General features: G+C 32.9%; 1 pseudogene; it reads right to left on the bottom strand.

Annotated features, from left to right (window-relative positions):
- Positions 1-946: 946 nt before the first annotated feature.
- Positions 947-1,648, bottom strand: LOC125848976 (sugar carrier protein C-like; annotated as a pseudogene).
- Positions 1,649-17,401: the final 15,753 nt, after the last annotated feature.

Genomic DNA, 17,401 nt, shown 5'->3' with positions numbered 1-17,401 from the left:
TTCATTCCTCAAATGGTCTGGACTTGACTTTTAGTTCTTTGTATGTTTGCTATAATAGATGTCTAAAATCACACATAAAAAACATATAAAAGCACATGCATTCTTTTTAAGATAAGGCAACAATCTTCAAAATTACACGTGCCTAACTCTTCCCATAAAATTCATTGCAACCATAACTTCATAGGTAAGAACCAGTACCCCATCACTACCATTTGTATACATCTAAGTGAAAATTAACTTTGAAATTCATCAAAAAAAAAAAAAAAAGGAGCACAAACAATGTGATTTGTCTAACTTTTGCTCCTAGAAAAATGAATAGATTTATCACTTGTGTATATCATTCATCATTCAAATCTGAAACAAAAAAACCTATTAGCCTGAATAAATTCATCAGTAGTACTTCAAAAGTGTTGTTCCACCCGTATTAGTTTGTATGCACTCAAATGGCATCTTGTCCAATGCATCTTGTATGCACTCAAATGGCCCAACAGTTGGCTTGGACTCCTGCATCTCTGAAACTGGATTGGAGCAAGCTACCAAGCTTCTTTTCTTCCATATTCAGTTCCTATAATTTAGTTCTAAGCTAAAATTCCTTCTTTTTATGAGTTTGGGTAAGTTAATTGAGTTAATAAAGTAGTCTTTGATCAAGATGAGTACAAATATAGAAGGTAAAGGTACAACCTTTAACCAAACAACAATTGTAACATAACTTGCTTCTTCTATTTATTTATTTATTTGCCGTAAATTCCACATCAACTTGAGCTTGAGATTTCTAGGTTCGATTCTTCAATCAATGTTGATATTTCAGACACAAATTAATGGTGTCTTCAAAATACCTCATAGTTTTTACTCAACTATATACACAGTATCAAGATTTCGGTTATTCTTATGGATCTCAATATGTTTGGCTAACTACTATGGAATAGAGTCATTTTAACTAGAATTCTTTCTTACGATATGTCAAATAGAACGGGTCATGTAATAGCACATATGAAAATTTCACTATGAAAAAGTCCAAGAAGATGAAATGAACTTACTTGGCAAAAGAGCATTTGAACTCCCCCTTCAAGAAACAAGAGTCTCATTCCCAATTTATCAACATAGTAAATAGAAACCAGAGCGGCAATGACATTGACTCCACCAGTGGTCTGTGGTCACAGCAGACATGAATGAACTATCAACAACAAAACCAATAGTCTTAAGCAACACTGGTGTATAGAACATAATCACATTGATTCCACTAAGTTACTGGAAAAATGGAATCATGATTGTCATTGTGAGATGTGGAGTATATTGCTTTTGCAACAAATTCCTCCAAGGGTGTCACTTTTCCTAGAAGTCCCAGCTGCCACAACTAAATCATTGAGCTCTTCATCTACATTTTTAAATCCCCCTGATTTTCTTCAGCTAAGCTTTGGCTTCATCGTGGTTACCATGTTCGATCATGGAATTGGGGAGAAATTAAACAATGAGCCTATTGTGATGATTAATACAGGTACCATGGCACCTCGTAAGCTCAACCTCCATCCCCAATGAATCTTGGCAAATAAATAGTTCAACGCATGGGCTACAAGTATACCAATTGTGACGGACAGTTGAAATCAACGTTGAGTGCTCCTCTGTATTTGTATGGAGCCATTTCAGATACGTATAGTTGCACACATTGCAATTCAATGAAATAAAAACAATGTTAACTATCCTGCAACAAAAATATCAAGCTAAATGAAATTAAAAGAAGAAAACAACAAATAGTTAGTCGTTTACTGTGATTAAAAGACAATGACTCTTTCTACATAGGATAACTCTCTAAATTCAACATTCTACCTAACATGTTTAATACCTCAAGATTCAGATAGTATTTTAATACATTATACACATCTTTAATTTAACATCACAGTTCAACTCCAACAATTTGTTGGACTTACAGTATGCATATCACAAATTTAAATTTGTTGCTATAAAATCAGTAGATCTGAAACATGGCCAAATGAAACAATTGTGGCAGTTGAACAATATGAGGTTTTAGTTTTGCGAGTATAATACGCAATACTTTATCAATTTTAAGAAAACATCACAGAAAAGGAGGTGTCAATATACACTTTATGTGTCCAAATAGTACTTACCAATAATCATGACAATTAATATGTCCTTGTAGTAGAACAGTAGAATTAGTAACTTTATTTAGGCCAAGTGTTGCCTAATCTTTCCAATAACTTTTACGGCTTTATCTGAGAACTAAATGATATAGTTTCTGCAACAATTTTCTAAACAACAAACACTGAGAAAATCGAAAAATTATTGTTATTGATATAAGAAGGAGAAATCCAGAAAATAAAGGTGAAATGGAGAGTTTATACATAAAAGGAGGGAAAGATTCGTTATTTCTAACTACTAAATTTGATCTTTACTTTTCGCACAACTGCAACAATACTCATTGAAATAGAGAGTGTGTGTATGGAGAACTAAAAGAGGGAAAGAGATGAGAGAGCTGATATTTCTAGAAATAGGTTTAATGTGTTAGAAATAGCATGTAACATACCATAACTAATGGATTAGATTACTTACCTTGAATCATCCTTATGAGTCCAAATGGCGGAGTTGGAGTCATGGAAGCCTTGCATAACCACGTATCAATTAATCTCACAGTTGTGTTGATGGCGATATGGCGCTGAAAGAGGACGGTTTTCTCGAATGCTGAAGGAGAATTGAAGGGTTCTTCTGTTTTGGGATTGGAGTATAGCGATGTTTCTAGTTCTGATTTGGAGAAGAAAGGAGGTTTCTAGACAATTTTGACTTGACTTGAAAAGACACTTCTGCCCTTGGTCGTCCTCTTCATCACATTTCTATATAATAGAAATACTAGATATAAGCATGGGCCCAACAAACTTAGCTTCCTTGTATTAGCGTAACATTTATTCTTACATTTGGTGATATTTCATAAATTTAAAATGGCAAGACGATAGAAATATTGAGACTACATATAACAAACATTACTTGATAAGAAAAATAAACTTCAAAAGATAGCTCATATAGAGAAAATTATTCACGATCATAACAAAATCAAGTCCCTCATCCACAACCAACCGGGGAAACTTCACATGACACGAGATACTTCTTTGTTATACTATAAAATAAGATTACAATACTGAATCTGATACTTCCCATTCAAATTGAATAATCTACAAATTTACAAGTGTTAGACAATATAAGCAAAGTATAATATGAGGCTTGTAGGGAAAGAAGCGGGTAATGGTTAGTTTGAAAAGGGAAAAATATGTCAAACCACAAGGCTCTTCAGTTTGAATGAGAGGTGAGGCAAAACATTAAGGTTATATCAAACATCGAGGTCTCGTCAATTGTCATCTCCAGTAGTTAATCAAACCTAATTAACTATGCACAACTCTGTCACTAAATACCCATTGAGCACATGTTCCATGGCTTATCTCAGTTTTCTTCCAATAAAAGAGGAAGTGTAAAGTTCGTAGGCTATTGTTTTCGTGCTCTTCCAATTGCATGAGATGTAGAAACTCATTACGTTTAATCAGCATATGGCTTATGCTCAATGAATAGAGGGTTCATATATTGTTCTCTTTTTTCTTCCTTGGGTCTTCGTGATGTCATGTCATTGTATATATCTGCAAAAATTAAATAGAATGCATCATCCGGGTGATAAAAAAGTGTGAGAATGATAGAATCGTATCTTACAGTTGTTTGTTATATCATTTAGATGTGAGAAAATATGAAACATCATTTAGTACATAAACTATTTACATATCAAAATTCAAATGTATAGGGAAAAAATAGACTGATAGAACTTATTTTCGATTCTAGGACTACATTAAGTAAATTAAATCAAACAGGAATAATGACTATCCATTCTCTCAATTCTAAGTTGCAATACTGCTTCAAATCAGAAAGCAAATGCAGCTGAATTTCTAAACTAAAGATTTTAGCTGGATTACGAAGATAAGAGTATCTATATCTATAGACAATCTGCATCCACATAACAAAATCCGGGATAATTAAATAACACCAATGAAATACCAAAGGATAAAGGAGAACACAATAGAAAAGGACAAACAACGAAGCATAAACATAAAATAAAGTACTCATTAGAATAATATCCAAATTTCTATGAAATTTATAGCATAATACTTAGGATCCCACTTACTCCAAATCATGTTTGTTCCCATCTCACAGTTCCTTTTCAAAGAAAGGTATCATCATTTACTATCCTAATTACTAACAGACTATATATATAATCCTATAAACATAAGGGTCTTGTAAGAGAATTTCCATCTCAAAATAAGTATACAAGAAACAAAGAACCTAGTATAAACATCACTTAGATGACACATCTTTTTCATTCTCACAGTTCTTATAAAAGTAACACAATGTCAGACATATCAGGATTGAAGTAAGGAATACATGTGCGCCTCTATTTCAGATTAAATTCTTGTCAATATTATTCCTCAACTACTCCAAAGTTATTTTTAGCAGAGATTATGTAATCATAGATACCAATTTCTCAAATATTGAAAAGAAGGTGATGTTCATGGTCAGTGATAATCATGGATTAGTTATTTACACCCGCTTGTTCAGTGATAATTAACACCTCAAACTCCTCTTTCTAGCAAATAGCAGAATGATTCAAAGGATGTTACTCATTATCTAAAATAGGAAATGTGTGTTTCTAGAGGACAAAAGAAAAACTTTGGAATAAGAGAAATCATGGATTAATACAATCACAAACACTGTAAAAATTCTTCTCAGTACACAAGTCAAGATATTTATCCACTCAACTTGTTTGTCTCGCAAACTTCCCACCAGCCTAGCTATAGAATAAATCTAAAAGAAAATTGTAACTCTGACTTTTTCAAACGTACTTCTGAAGCTATTGTATCATCATAAGTTATTTCAATACCTCCATAAGTGCTTAACTATTTTACTGTTTTTTTTCGTCAGTAAGAATCGTAAGACTTTAGAAATGCATACTGAGTTGCAACTGTCATGCTAGAACTCTTATCATAAAGGACATATTGTGTTGACAATTTTGAACATGCTCTTCTGCTAGTCATCTACTTTCAAGTTGTCCTTAACTTGGTTACGTAGTGGATAGGTTTGCTGAAGCTAACTCATTAAAAAGTGAAGGCTACATGTGTCTCTACACTGGTAGGATTATGTCCTTGGAACACAAAATTATTTTTAAGTTGTGTTCTTAATCTTTTTAACATTCAGAAATTGGGTAACGTATCATCTTTAGTGTGGTTTCTAAATCTGTAATGTTTAACTTCAAAAAATAAATTAACCAATATCCTATGCTAGATGATCATCTAGTGAATCCTCATAAAGCACAGGTAGGTGATACAATTTCAAAGAAGATAGTATATGAGTTAACTGCCTAATTCTCGCTCCCAATCAAGATTACTATTACCTATGAAAAAGAGATTAAATGCTATTCTAAGCTCTTTTTATGAGATGGTACCTTTAGGCTTTAACCAAACCAATAAACAACAAAGTCAAAAGTTGAAGGAAAAATATGTGGTCGCTAAGGCTTACGAACTCTATGGATTGAAAGCAATGCTTAGCCAACACAAGTTTCTTTTGTCTACATCCACTTCAAGGAACTGACAGTAACTCAAGTAGTAATGCAAGGCCATTGACTCATCCCCTCAAAGGTAAGTTTCATATGTTATCTCCATTCTTTTCTTTCTCTTAAGTACTTGTCTTATGCCCCTAGTATCAAAAACTTTGTTTTCCCTTTCCACGTTTATAGTGTGAAAAGATGCAATACTTCCTCGAGATCTAAAATATAAACATCTTTGAGCAAAAATCAGGGCATTGACTCAATATCTTGAAACATAGATTAAATAAAGATTCATGAAACAATAGAAGATTCAACCTAAGATAAAAAAGAAATGAAAACTACAAAGCAGGAACCTAGATTAAATCGACTTAGCATATAAAGCAATAAATAGAGAAAGAAAAATCAGAAGAGAGGTGATTACCTTTTTGAGGGTAGCATCTTGGAACGACGAGCTTAGAAGTTGACTTCTAACAGCACCGACGAGCTCTAGTGAGCCCCAACGAACCAAAAGATATTTTGTAGGCATTTCAGACGGTTGGACTACATAGTTTACCTATGGTTTACTGAACTAAAAACAATGAAAATTTATGCATGGAAGAAATAGATATATCATAGTAATTTATAACTCATAGTTAGAGTGAAAATCATTATGATCTGTAAAAAATATTATGATATATATATATATTGATACCGGATATTGTGAGGCATAGACAAGGGGCAAAGCAAAGAATAAATCTTGTCGTTGTTTATTTAAAACACAACAAATGCCAAATTCCATTCAACTATTTCAAGATTTTTCATTCAATTCTCATATTGAGTTGTATACTTCAAGTTGTCTAATTGTTGTCATTGTCTTTCTGCTTCTATCAACCAATTCGCTTAAGTCCTTCACTTCATTGTTCATATATAAATGTGCACTTCTACACTAAATTTTTTCAAGACAAAGGAGAAAGGAACTGATGGAGAATCAAGACACTTGTAGTAAAATATGCTACTTGTCATTGATGAAGACGAACAACTTATGAGTAAAATGGAAATTTCCAGAGTAGACGGCGTTCAATGCGGGTACCAGACACCAGATAGAAAAAAAATATGAATTAAGATACTATCCGTCGTTGCTTGCTTTAGTTGGCAGCCATTCTAGAAAGACATTGGACTGCCTGAATAGAAGAGGATCCGTACCACCACAAATGTTATGTATCAAAAAGATGCAGAAGATATATGACACCTTCTACTCCAATGTAAAGTAGTTAGAGACATAGTTGGGACATGGAGTGTATAAGGCAAAAAAAGAAACACATATGCTTTAATGGAGTTCTGCCTCCTAATCATTCCTTGAATTTAGGTATTTAAATAACTTTTTGGGCAGGTGCAATTAACACAATGTGAATAACTTCTTTGTTTACCAATCCAACAACCAGGGCTCTCACCTTCCGTTGTGATGGATCATTTGACATAGATCCCTATCTTATTTATTAATAAGTAAAATATTACAAGGGGCGAAGGAACAAGAACCCTCCAGAGCAAACAAACAAACATATTCTTAAATCTATAAATGAAATTACGTAAATCACATGTAAATTTGTTCCACATATCTGCTAAATGTGCTAAGTATTCCAAAGCAGAGTACTCACTATAAAAAAATTAAACCGGAAAAGAGATGTACAGAGCAAGAGAAAAAATTAACAGCCTTGGCAAGAATAGGTAGAAACTTTTACAAATAGATCACCTACTTACAAAGTGTCTTTTGATGGTTTTATGCCCCAAATAGGCATTTGAATTATATCAAGAGAATATAAACCAAAATCATACTTGGGTATATTAATAATAGCAAAATATTATATCATACTATATCCTCGTGACTCATTTAGCAAGAATACCCGCAACATATAACTGTTGAGGAGTTATATATGTAAATCAATGCTACATGTTCTGGTGGTGGATATTTGTGGCATAGAAGTTGAAGATCGGTGCAAGAAGATTGCTGATGAAATAAGGAAAACATCTAGAAAACGAGGCTTTTTCCAATTGATAAATGATGGGGTTCCTTCAAGTGTTTTGGAAGGAACTCATAAATTTCATGAACAAGATGTTGAAGTGAAGTAAGGTGCTATTCGTGTGATTCATGAAACAAACAAGCAAGAAATGATAGAAATTTTCATTTGTACAAAACAAAAGGAAGGATTATATAATGGAAGGATGCAATATACATGTTTGAGCTAAATTTCAACATAGAAGTTAAGAAATAGAATCAATTTCATATACTTTCAAGCATCCTTATTCAAGTTCTCTCGCGCAACAACATAATCTGAAAATAACTTATACGAGTCTAAAAAAATTGCAGCGGGAAGAACTATTTAAGTATATAATCACTATATTTCAATTCAAAATAAGTGATGTGTAATCACAAGCACATAAATATCAGTGCATGAATCAAATGCACAAGAAGATTCTAATTCTCAAGGCTTTCTATTCGACTCTTGAGTCTTTTCGATCCATAAAATTAGTTCATTTTGGTTAAGCCACGAAATGATCGTAATCGGTCATTTGAGCGTGTCGAAATCTAAAGGGAACCTAAAAAACGTTAGCCACCTCTTTCCTATAACCTGTTCATGTCCTACTATTACCAATAATATTGCAACCCTCCAAACAACATCTCTGTGATATTTCTTTTCTTTTTTTGATCGGCATAAGGAGGACAACATCTACACGAATTATCAAGCAAACTAAAGATACAAGTTTTTTTGATGGAGATCAAACAAATTCAAGAGAAAATTAAAACAAATTACGAATTGCTTACCCGAAATTGAAAGATATCGAAGAACATGTGAAGTTAGAACCAACAATTTGACAAGCCACAAGATGAACCGTCCGAAGAAGATGTAGTTTTTGAAAGCAGGTGGAACCTAATGTTTATTTAAAGCGTGAGTAGAAATTTCCAGAGAAAGATATTTTTGTACTTGTATTTGACATTTCTCAGGAGAGAAAAAATCTGATTTTCTGAAATGATCACTACGAAATTACTATTTTGCCCTTAATAAAAGTCATATTTTCAGAAGTGCCCTTTGTCGTCTCATTCATGGCTTTTCTATATAGTAATAGTGTATATATATATATATATTTGAATACATTCTAATAGTGGAAATTTTAATAATGAATGAGGCATGTACAAGATTGAAGTCATTCCAGAGAAACGTTACTGTGAGTCACATTTTAGCTGTAAAATATGTCTCAATGTAACAAATTATAAAACGTCACTGACAATAACTTTTTATGTCTGTTTACTATGTCAGATGTTTGTCTTTTTGTCATTGAGTTTTTGTTGTGTAAAATATAACATAAAACGTTACCGGGAACTACATTTATACTAGTTTAGTAAAATTTCAAAAAAGTGTATTATTCTAGTGAATTGATTTTAATAATGACTTATTTTGGTCAAAAATCAAAATGTAATGCCTAAGATTTCAACTTGGAACCTCAAAGTCAGTTTTGAACAACTCAACCACTAAGCCAACCTCTGAAATTACATTCAGGAGTTCAAAATCAATATATATGTAACATCTTGCAATTTGAAACAACTACGAAGAAGCTAATAATTGGAAATAGTCATTTTTGGAAAGAATGAAAATCTGGAAATTTGTTTTAGTTAGGAAAAAGTTGAGTTTTGGTCAACTTCAAATGGCCATAACTCCTATCTCAAGATGAGTTATGTGTACTGCCAGATATGGTTGGAAAGCTCTTGGAATGATCTTTACAACCCCGCTGAGTTTACGCGATTCTGAGTTCGTATGAGTAAGCTATGCCCTTTGGAAGTTGGGTTGTTGGATTAAGGAAATGTCCAATCCGGAATATAAGCGGTATTTTAGTCTTTTCACTGCCCTATTATTTTAATCCGATTTTAGGATTTTAATATGGGTCAATTCAGGACTTAGTCAGTTTTAGAACTTGAGATTTCACACTAGGGCTAAGGAGAAAAAAGGCAAATTCATCAAGATCGATCAAGGAACTTGGTGTTTCGCCAAGGATTAACTTCTATCAGGTATGTGAGGCTCTCATAACGTACCAAGCATATTTATTTCAGTTTTGATTTCGTCCTAAAAGCATTTGAATATTGATGATCTTGATACCTATTCTTGAGTTCATATATTGTTCTTGAATTTGACTGAGTTGGGAAGTTTCTGAGTTCGTTACGTCGCGTTATATGGTTGTTACAAGTTAGGTTTCAGATACATTGCTGGGTATATGTATCTAAAAGTGATTTAAGAAAAAGAATCGAGTTTGGGTGGATTGGGGAAGAAAAATGAAGAAGAAATTTCGTCGAACGAAATTAGAGGGTGACCGAGTGTCGCGCACCTAGTGCCCAGATTTGAGCATCTCAGCTTCGCATCGCGGAGCTGACACGAGGTGTTTTGCCTCAAAAGACGTTTTTGGAACCAAAATTATATTATGCCTCCGCGTCGCGGACCCACATTCAAATATTGATTTTCGGTCTTTTCTCATGTTTAACTATCTAGAATCATTCCTAAACATCATGAGATCTTTCCAGTCAAAAATCTTAAGCCTTGAATCCATAATTCAATTCAAGGATCAGTTAAGAGTCAAGTAAAGAGCAGTCAAGGTCAAAGTCAAGTTAAGATAAGTCCTTAAAGTTTTCAAAAGTCTTTCACCAATGTTTTAACTTTGTTTTAAGACTTAAGTTTTGAGTTCAGTAAAGAGTAAAGTTGAAGCTCTTTTCTTCAAAGAAGTATATGGGGACTATGTATTCCCAAAGAGATTTAAAAATATTTTCACATTTTAAATAAGAGCGGAAACTGAGATTTCCAAAGAGCCTTCGGGCTAGTTTTTAGAAAAAGTAATCACTCTCTAAATTAAGTAAGAGGGGAAACTTGATTTCCAAGATAGCCTTTGAGCTAAGTTTTTGAGCACTAATCTCAAATCACAGAAGAAGTATGTTTTTTTAAACATAAAGAGCTAGTATCATTTTTGGGAGTAGTATTGAGCATCGATGGGGAAGAGTTCATACAACTATCAGCCCCCTTAAACCATGAAGCCATCGTGGGTAGAAAAGGGTCATACTTTTTTGATCAACCCTTTTCACATAGACTATTGGATCCACTTAGTAATTCAGGTTCTATACCTTTGGCCGGGTATAGGATGCGCTGGCANNTTTAAGACTTAAGTTTTGAGTTCAGTAAAGAGTAAAGTTGAAGCTCTTTTCTTCAAAGAAGTATATGGGGACTATGTATTCCCAAAGAGATTTAAAAATATTTTCACATTTTAAATAAGAGCGGAAACTGAGATTTCCAAAGAGCCTTCGGGCTAGTTTTTAGAAAAAGTAATCGCTTTCTAAATTAAGTAAGAGGGGAAACTTGATTTCCAAGATAGCCTTTGAGCTAAGTTTTTGAGCACTAATCTCAAATCACAGAAGAAGTATGTTTTTTTTAAACATAAAGAGCTAGTATCATTTTTGGGAGTAGTATTGAGCATCGATGGGGAAGAGTTCATACAACTATCAGCCCCCTTAAACCATGAAGCCATCGTGGGTAGAAAAGGGTCATACTTTTTTGATCAACCCTTTTCACATAGACTATTGGATCCACTTAGTAATTCAGGTTCTATACCTTTGGCCGGGTATAGGATGCTCTGGCAGTGTGAGGGAGATCGTTGTATAATCACAATAACTCTTATGTGAAGGTTGTCGGTTAGAGAAACTCTCATAGAAGTTATTGTATTTTTATATACATTAGTCTAATGTATTTTTACATACATTTCAGAGTTTATTATATTTTTACATGCATTTCAGAGTTATGTTTTATCCTTGTGTATACACAGAGTTGACATCATATTTTTAAACAACTTTTCTTTATAGTGCACTTGTTTTAAATTGCTTTATATTGAAATGAGTTCAGTTAAGAATTCATGAGTTGAGAAGAGCCAAGGTAAGTGTTTCTTTCAAATTCCCTTTCAAGCCTATGTTGTTTTAGCATTCCAACTCGCATACTCGTACATTCAATGTACTGATGCCAGTTGGCCTGCATTGTCTTATGATGCAAACACAGGTAACTAGAATCGGCATTCCAGCTCACCGTTGATCCTTACCAAAACTAAAAGCAGGTATATATCAATACAATACATCAAACAACTCACAAGCTTCAGCAAACCAACAACATAGGCCAATATGGCCATAACGTAGCTATACACCCCACACACTAGTCTACAAGCCTCTAAGAGTAGTAAAGATTAGCGGGACAGGGCCCCAGCCTATCCATAAAGATATATACAACAAAAGGTAACAAACCTCCCAACTCTGGCAGCTCCGGAGGAAAGGGGATAGCCAACCGGATAAAACTCAATCCTACTGCTGAGGAAATCTACTCGGTCGTCTGTCAGGACCTACATGCATGAATGCAGTGTCCACAAGGCAATGGAGCGTCAGTACAAAATAATGTACAGAGTATGAAAGGCAATAGACTATGATGAGGTATCCTGATATACTGGAATAATCTGATAAATAAATCAAGGATAAGATAAGTGTACTGACCTGCTCCTAAATCTAAACTTATCAAAAATAATAAAACAACAACCTAACCAAGCCCCCATAAGCTCGGCAAGTACAAACAACACACAAGACCACCTACTGAGGCCCCCATAAGCCCGGAAGGTGCCAATCAGCCTATATACCCCTATCGGTAGTCCCCTAGCCCCGTAGGCAGTCACATAGACCTCTTAGGCATTAATATAACCCCGTAGGCAGCACATCGCTCCCTTAGGCATCAACATAGCTTATAGACAACTCATAGCCCTCTTAGGCAACAACATTGCCCTGTAGGAAGCACATAGCCTTCTTAGGCGTCAATATAGCTCTGTAGGAAACTCATAGCCCTTCTAGGCATCAATATAGCCCCGTAGGCAACTCATAGCCCTTTTAGGCATCCATATAACCATGTAGGTAGAACATAACCCTTCTAGGCATAGATCACATTCCTGTAGCTAACCATAATAGCCCCAAGGGTAACAATAACCTTCCAATCGCTAAAAGCGAGAAATTTAGTTATAAGCAACCTATACAAATAGCCTCTAAGTCGTGTCCAACATAGGGACGCTACTAATTGAATAAGAATCTCTACAAGGGAGGATTATATCAACTCGAGCAGCCAACAATCAACAATCACGGCTACAAGTATATCAAGGATAACAACCCAAATACATTGCTTCTTTAAGGAAACATGCCGTAAGTAGGGATTAGCCTTAACATACCTTTTTCGTTGAATTCACGTATCCTAATAACTTTAATCACAACCCCCTTTGATACTACAACAAGGCAGGATCATAATCAAGACAAAAGAATAGAAGATACAACGAAAATTCGATAAAAGATATGTATTTCCGTCGCAAATTGCTATTTGCAACTTATCAAAGCTAGAGCCGGTGAAAGAAGGGTCTTACCTTGATTATAAGTTTGTAATACACCTCAAAACTTTAAAATATGCCCAAACCCCTGTTGTCCACACACCAAAGTACGATATGCTAGGAAATCGATAAAATAAATTATACCATGTTGATAAGCTCAACGCATATGTCACGACCCGAATTATCAAGTCATGATGGCACCTACTATAACCCACCAGCAGGTAAGCCAACCCGTAACCCGGAACAACAAGTAATGGGTCTGAGGGTAGAAATTAAACAAGAGTAGGCAAATAATAATAATATAAACAGGCGGAAGCACCCAAAACATATATACAAATAAAGATCCCTCCCAGAACCTGGAAGTCACTAGTACAGAGCTACTACAAAATGAGTACAAGTCCNATTCCACAATTGCTATCTAAAGCCTCGGGAAGTGAACAAAAGGTCGTTCTAGACCAAAATCAATATTCCGAAGCTAACCTAGCTGTCAGAATTTTCATCTGAGCACGACTTCCAAGAAGGTTGACCAAAGTCAACTTTTCAAGTCATTACAGCATAGAACAACTTTTATCAAGGACTTAAGTCACAAAAATCAGTAACTTGGCTTGTCCTAGAAGTTGATTTTGTAGGTTTTGTGAGTTTCCTGGTTCTTCACTAAGGAAAATGAAGGAAAAATGAAGAAAAGTCGAAGAAGATGATATATATAAAGTTCCACCAACCTAGGGGACCCACCTCACCTTGCCTGCTTGCGCAGTCCTGCAAAAATGTGAATATCTCTCCATTCTGAAGTCGTATGAACGATCGGGTTGATGCGTTGGAAACTAGACTCGTAGACCTTCAATTTCATAGGTTGCAGGGACCATAAATTATAATAGATTGGGAGAAAACGTCCAAGACATTTGACCCAAATTTCAGACAAATCTTTAAAAAGGAATATACTATAGCTTTCGCCAACTTTTAGTTTACCACTTACGTAACTTCAAAACTTGAGATACAACACTTGAAAACTTAAAATATCATATAACACATCATTCTTAATTTATTACCCACCCTCCTGGTCTTTCCACGAAGATACGAGTCAATTTATATGTTTCGAAAAGTCGGGGTGTTACATATTAGTTGTCTTAAATGCAAATATATCATCCTTTTCATTTTTATTTGTAAAATTACTTTTTAACATCTTTTTATTTAATTTCAATCTAATATATATTTTTAATTTTTATCACACTTGTTTCTTTTCAAGTATATTAATTAGAGCCAAAATAAAGGTGTAAATAATTAATTCATAATTAATTTTTATATTAAAGTAGACATTTTGTATAAGCATAATTAATAGAAAAACATATTAAGAATTAATTTAAAGTAATAGTAAAATTTTGTAATGAATATATATTACAATAACGCACAAAAGAAAAGAAAGAGAAGTAATAACAAATTAAGTTAATGGTAATAACCATCACAAAAGATGTTTCTAGAACTATTTAATTTTCTTGCTATCATTCTTGGTAGATTTTTGTTAGCGTGAAATTATATTTTTACCCTTGATTATAATTCACTTCATACATAGAAAGATGTTTCTAGAATTATTTACTATCTTTCTTAATAGATTTTTGTTAGAATAAAATTACATTTTTACCCTAGATCGTCCTACTACTTCACTCTTCTATAATGTTGAATTTCAATTACCATCATCTTTACTGTCCAATACTTTCCTTAGATATGCACTGTTGAAGCTAAAATAATAAGACATCGATTTTGCAATTGTGAATCTTCGTTAAAGTTTTTTTTTTTACATGGATGTTGAATAAATCATTGAGTTAATTTGACATTTGATGTTTCATGATGAGATAGGCCAAAATGAGGCATGAACGGGACCTAAAACAGAGTAGCATTTGGTTCCTATTCCCCTTCCAGTTGGAGTTAGTATAAGACTCCATCAAATTAATTTGAAGTGTTCTCGTCTTTCAAAAACACCATGTCTTTTTTTGAACTTTTTGCATGAATTAATTTCTTTTGCTACTCTTTACTTGTCTTCATTTTGATGAATGTCTCCCCTCCTATACATGAATTTTGGTGTTATATAACTAGGAGTGGCAATGGGGCGGGGGATTGAACCTTTAACCCACATAATTTTCAACTCGCCTCTTCCCGCTGAAGATTTTTTTTTTGTTATATTTAGGTAATAAAAAATTAGTGTCATATAATAGGTAATATTATTTATTTTATCTTCTCAAATTGGATTCACTTGCCTTTTTTTTTCTTCCATAACCACAACACAAAACAAACTATGACTGAAGTTCCAGGAACACACATTTCCTTTATAGGGTCCTATTACCCCTTTGAACCAATTTAAAGTGTTATAAATACACCCTTCAGTGCTGAGGTGGTACAAAGAGTGTGCTCAATCACTCGGAGGCATGTTAGGGGTGAAAAAAAGTTAAAATATGATTACTTTGGACATTTAATTAATCAACTTTAAAACTTAAGTTCATATCTTTTTAATTATTTTCCTTTCTTTCTTTGTGAAAAAGAGTCAAATTCTAATTTTTTTTTTTCATTTTCTAGAACTAAAATTGATTTTTTCACATGCTCACCACGTAATGCTTTTGGTAGTTTGGGGCATATTTGTTCAGCAGTTATTATTTCATCTTCCGTTACTAATTCTCTTGTAATATAGTTTTCTTCTAGTCCTGTATTTATTAATATTAAATATTTTCGTTGTTCCATTATTCCCGTTATGTAATAATGATATGGTTTTATTTCTTCTTCCATTGATTTTTGTGGGGTTTTATCTATTCTTCTTGAGGTACTCATTTTTTATGACATTTGGGGTATCTCATTATTTATTCTTTTTTTATGTACTTAGTCTTTCTTTTACTATTTCCAAATCTTCTTCTATATCAATTTCGTTATAACTATAATAATTATTATCTATGACTGTAACTATCCTTTCAAAAGTTTTTTCTATTTTTATTTTATTTATTTTATTTTTTACTGTTATTTTATGTTTTGTTGTTAAAACATATAAGTTTTTACATCTAGCTGTAAATATTTTACTTCCCGGGGCTAGTTCTATTCCTGACATTTTTCAATATAATACTAGTGATTTATCCATGATCCTGTCATTTATTGCTACTGAGTAGTTAGCACTTATTATAAATTTAAATTTTTGGTATATGAGGTTACCTTTTACCGCACTTATTTTACTTTTTTCTATAGGTTGTATAATTTTATCATCCGCTAAGTATATTTTTGTGGGTGTATTTATTCCTTCTCTAAAACATGCTTTTATTAGTATTTCTGTTCCTCCTAAATGTACCTATTTAATTGGATTTTTAGCCTTAAGATCTTGTATTTCTTTGTTTATTATTCGTTTATTTATTATTGGTATTTTAGCCTTTCCTTTGGTGTATTTGCAATCTATGATATGTTCTCTTTGACTTACTACATAATACTCTTCTTTTTGTCGTTTAAACCAATTTCTTATTGTTGGTATTTCGAATATTTTTTCTACGCTTAGGTCTAATTCTTTTCCTTTTATTTGTTCAAATATATTATTATCAAATATTATTTTTTGTTCTGCCGATTCTTCATCTTGATATTTATCTTTAGTTATTATTTGTATATTTGTTTCAGTTATTGATATCGTATCCATTATCTGATTCTATTACTGAATTATTTTCCATTTCATTTTCCGATAATTCATATATACTATCATTGCTTTCTAATTCATAATCTACGTTCTCTATTTGCGTATATTTTTCATCGTCTATTATTATTTCTGATATTTGTTTTTTCTTCGGATCTATGTTTGTAATAAGAATATTATAATAAAATCTTCAAAATAAATTATTCACCTACCACACTACCACTTCTATGAATTCTTCAATTACCAACTTCGCACCAAAAAATGGTATCAGAGTTATGGATAATAAGAAACATACTAGTAGAAAGATAAGAAAATTAAGAAGAAAATTAAACAAATTATATCCGGAATATAAACAACTCAATATTACAAAAAACCGATAACGACAAACTAAATCAATTAATAGATAACATATCTAAAATAGAATATAAATATATTCAATATTTAAAGATACAATGAATAGCGAGAATAATGAATATAAAGAAAAACTTACTGAAATAATTATAGCGATAAGGCAAGAATTAAAACATAGGCAAAATAGACTTAATAATAATATATTCGCAGGAATTTGTAAAAAAATCTATTATAGCACAAAGAAAAACTATTTTTTATCTAGAAATACAAATAGAAAGTTTAAAATATAAACTTCAACACAATTTATAAATGAATAAGGAAGAATACGCAATAGATGAAAAAACATATGAAAACTATGACGGATTAAAAATAAAGATAGTATTTTTCAATCTAGGAAGAAGATA

The sequence above is a fragment of the Solanum stenotomum genome, chromosome 12 (genome assembly GCF_019186545.1).
Source record: "Solanum stenotomum isolate F172 chromosome 12, ASM1918654v1, whole genome shotgun sequence".
Taxonomy (NCBI): domain Eukaryota; kingdom Viridiplantae; phylum Streptophyta; class Magnoliopsida; order Solanales; family Solanaceae; genus Solanum; species Solanum stenotomum.
Note: the sequence above shows the minus strand (reverse complement) of the source record. Positions and strands in the feature narration are given on the sequence as shown.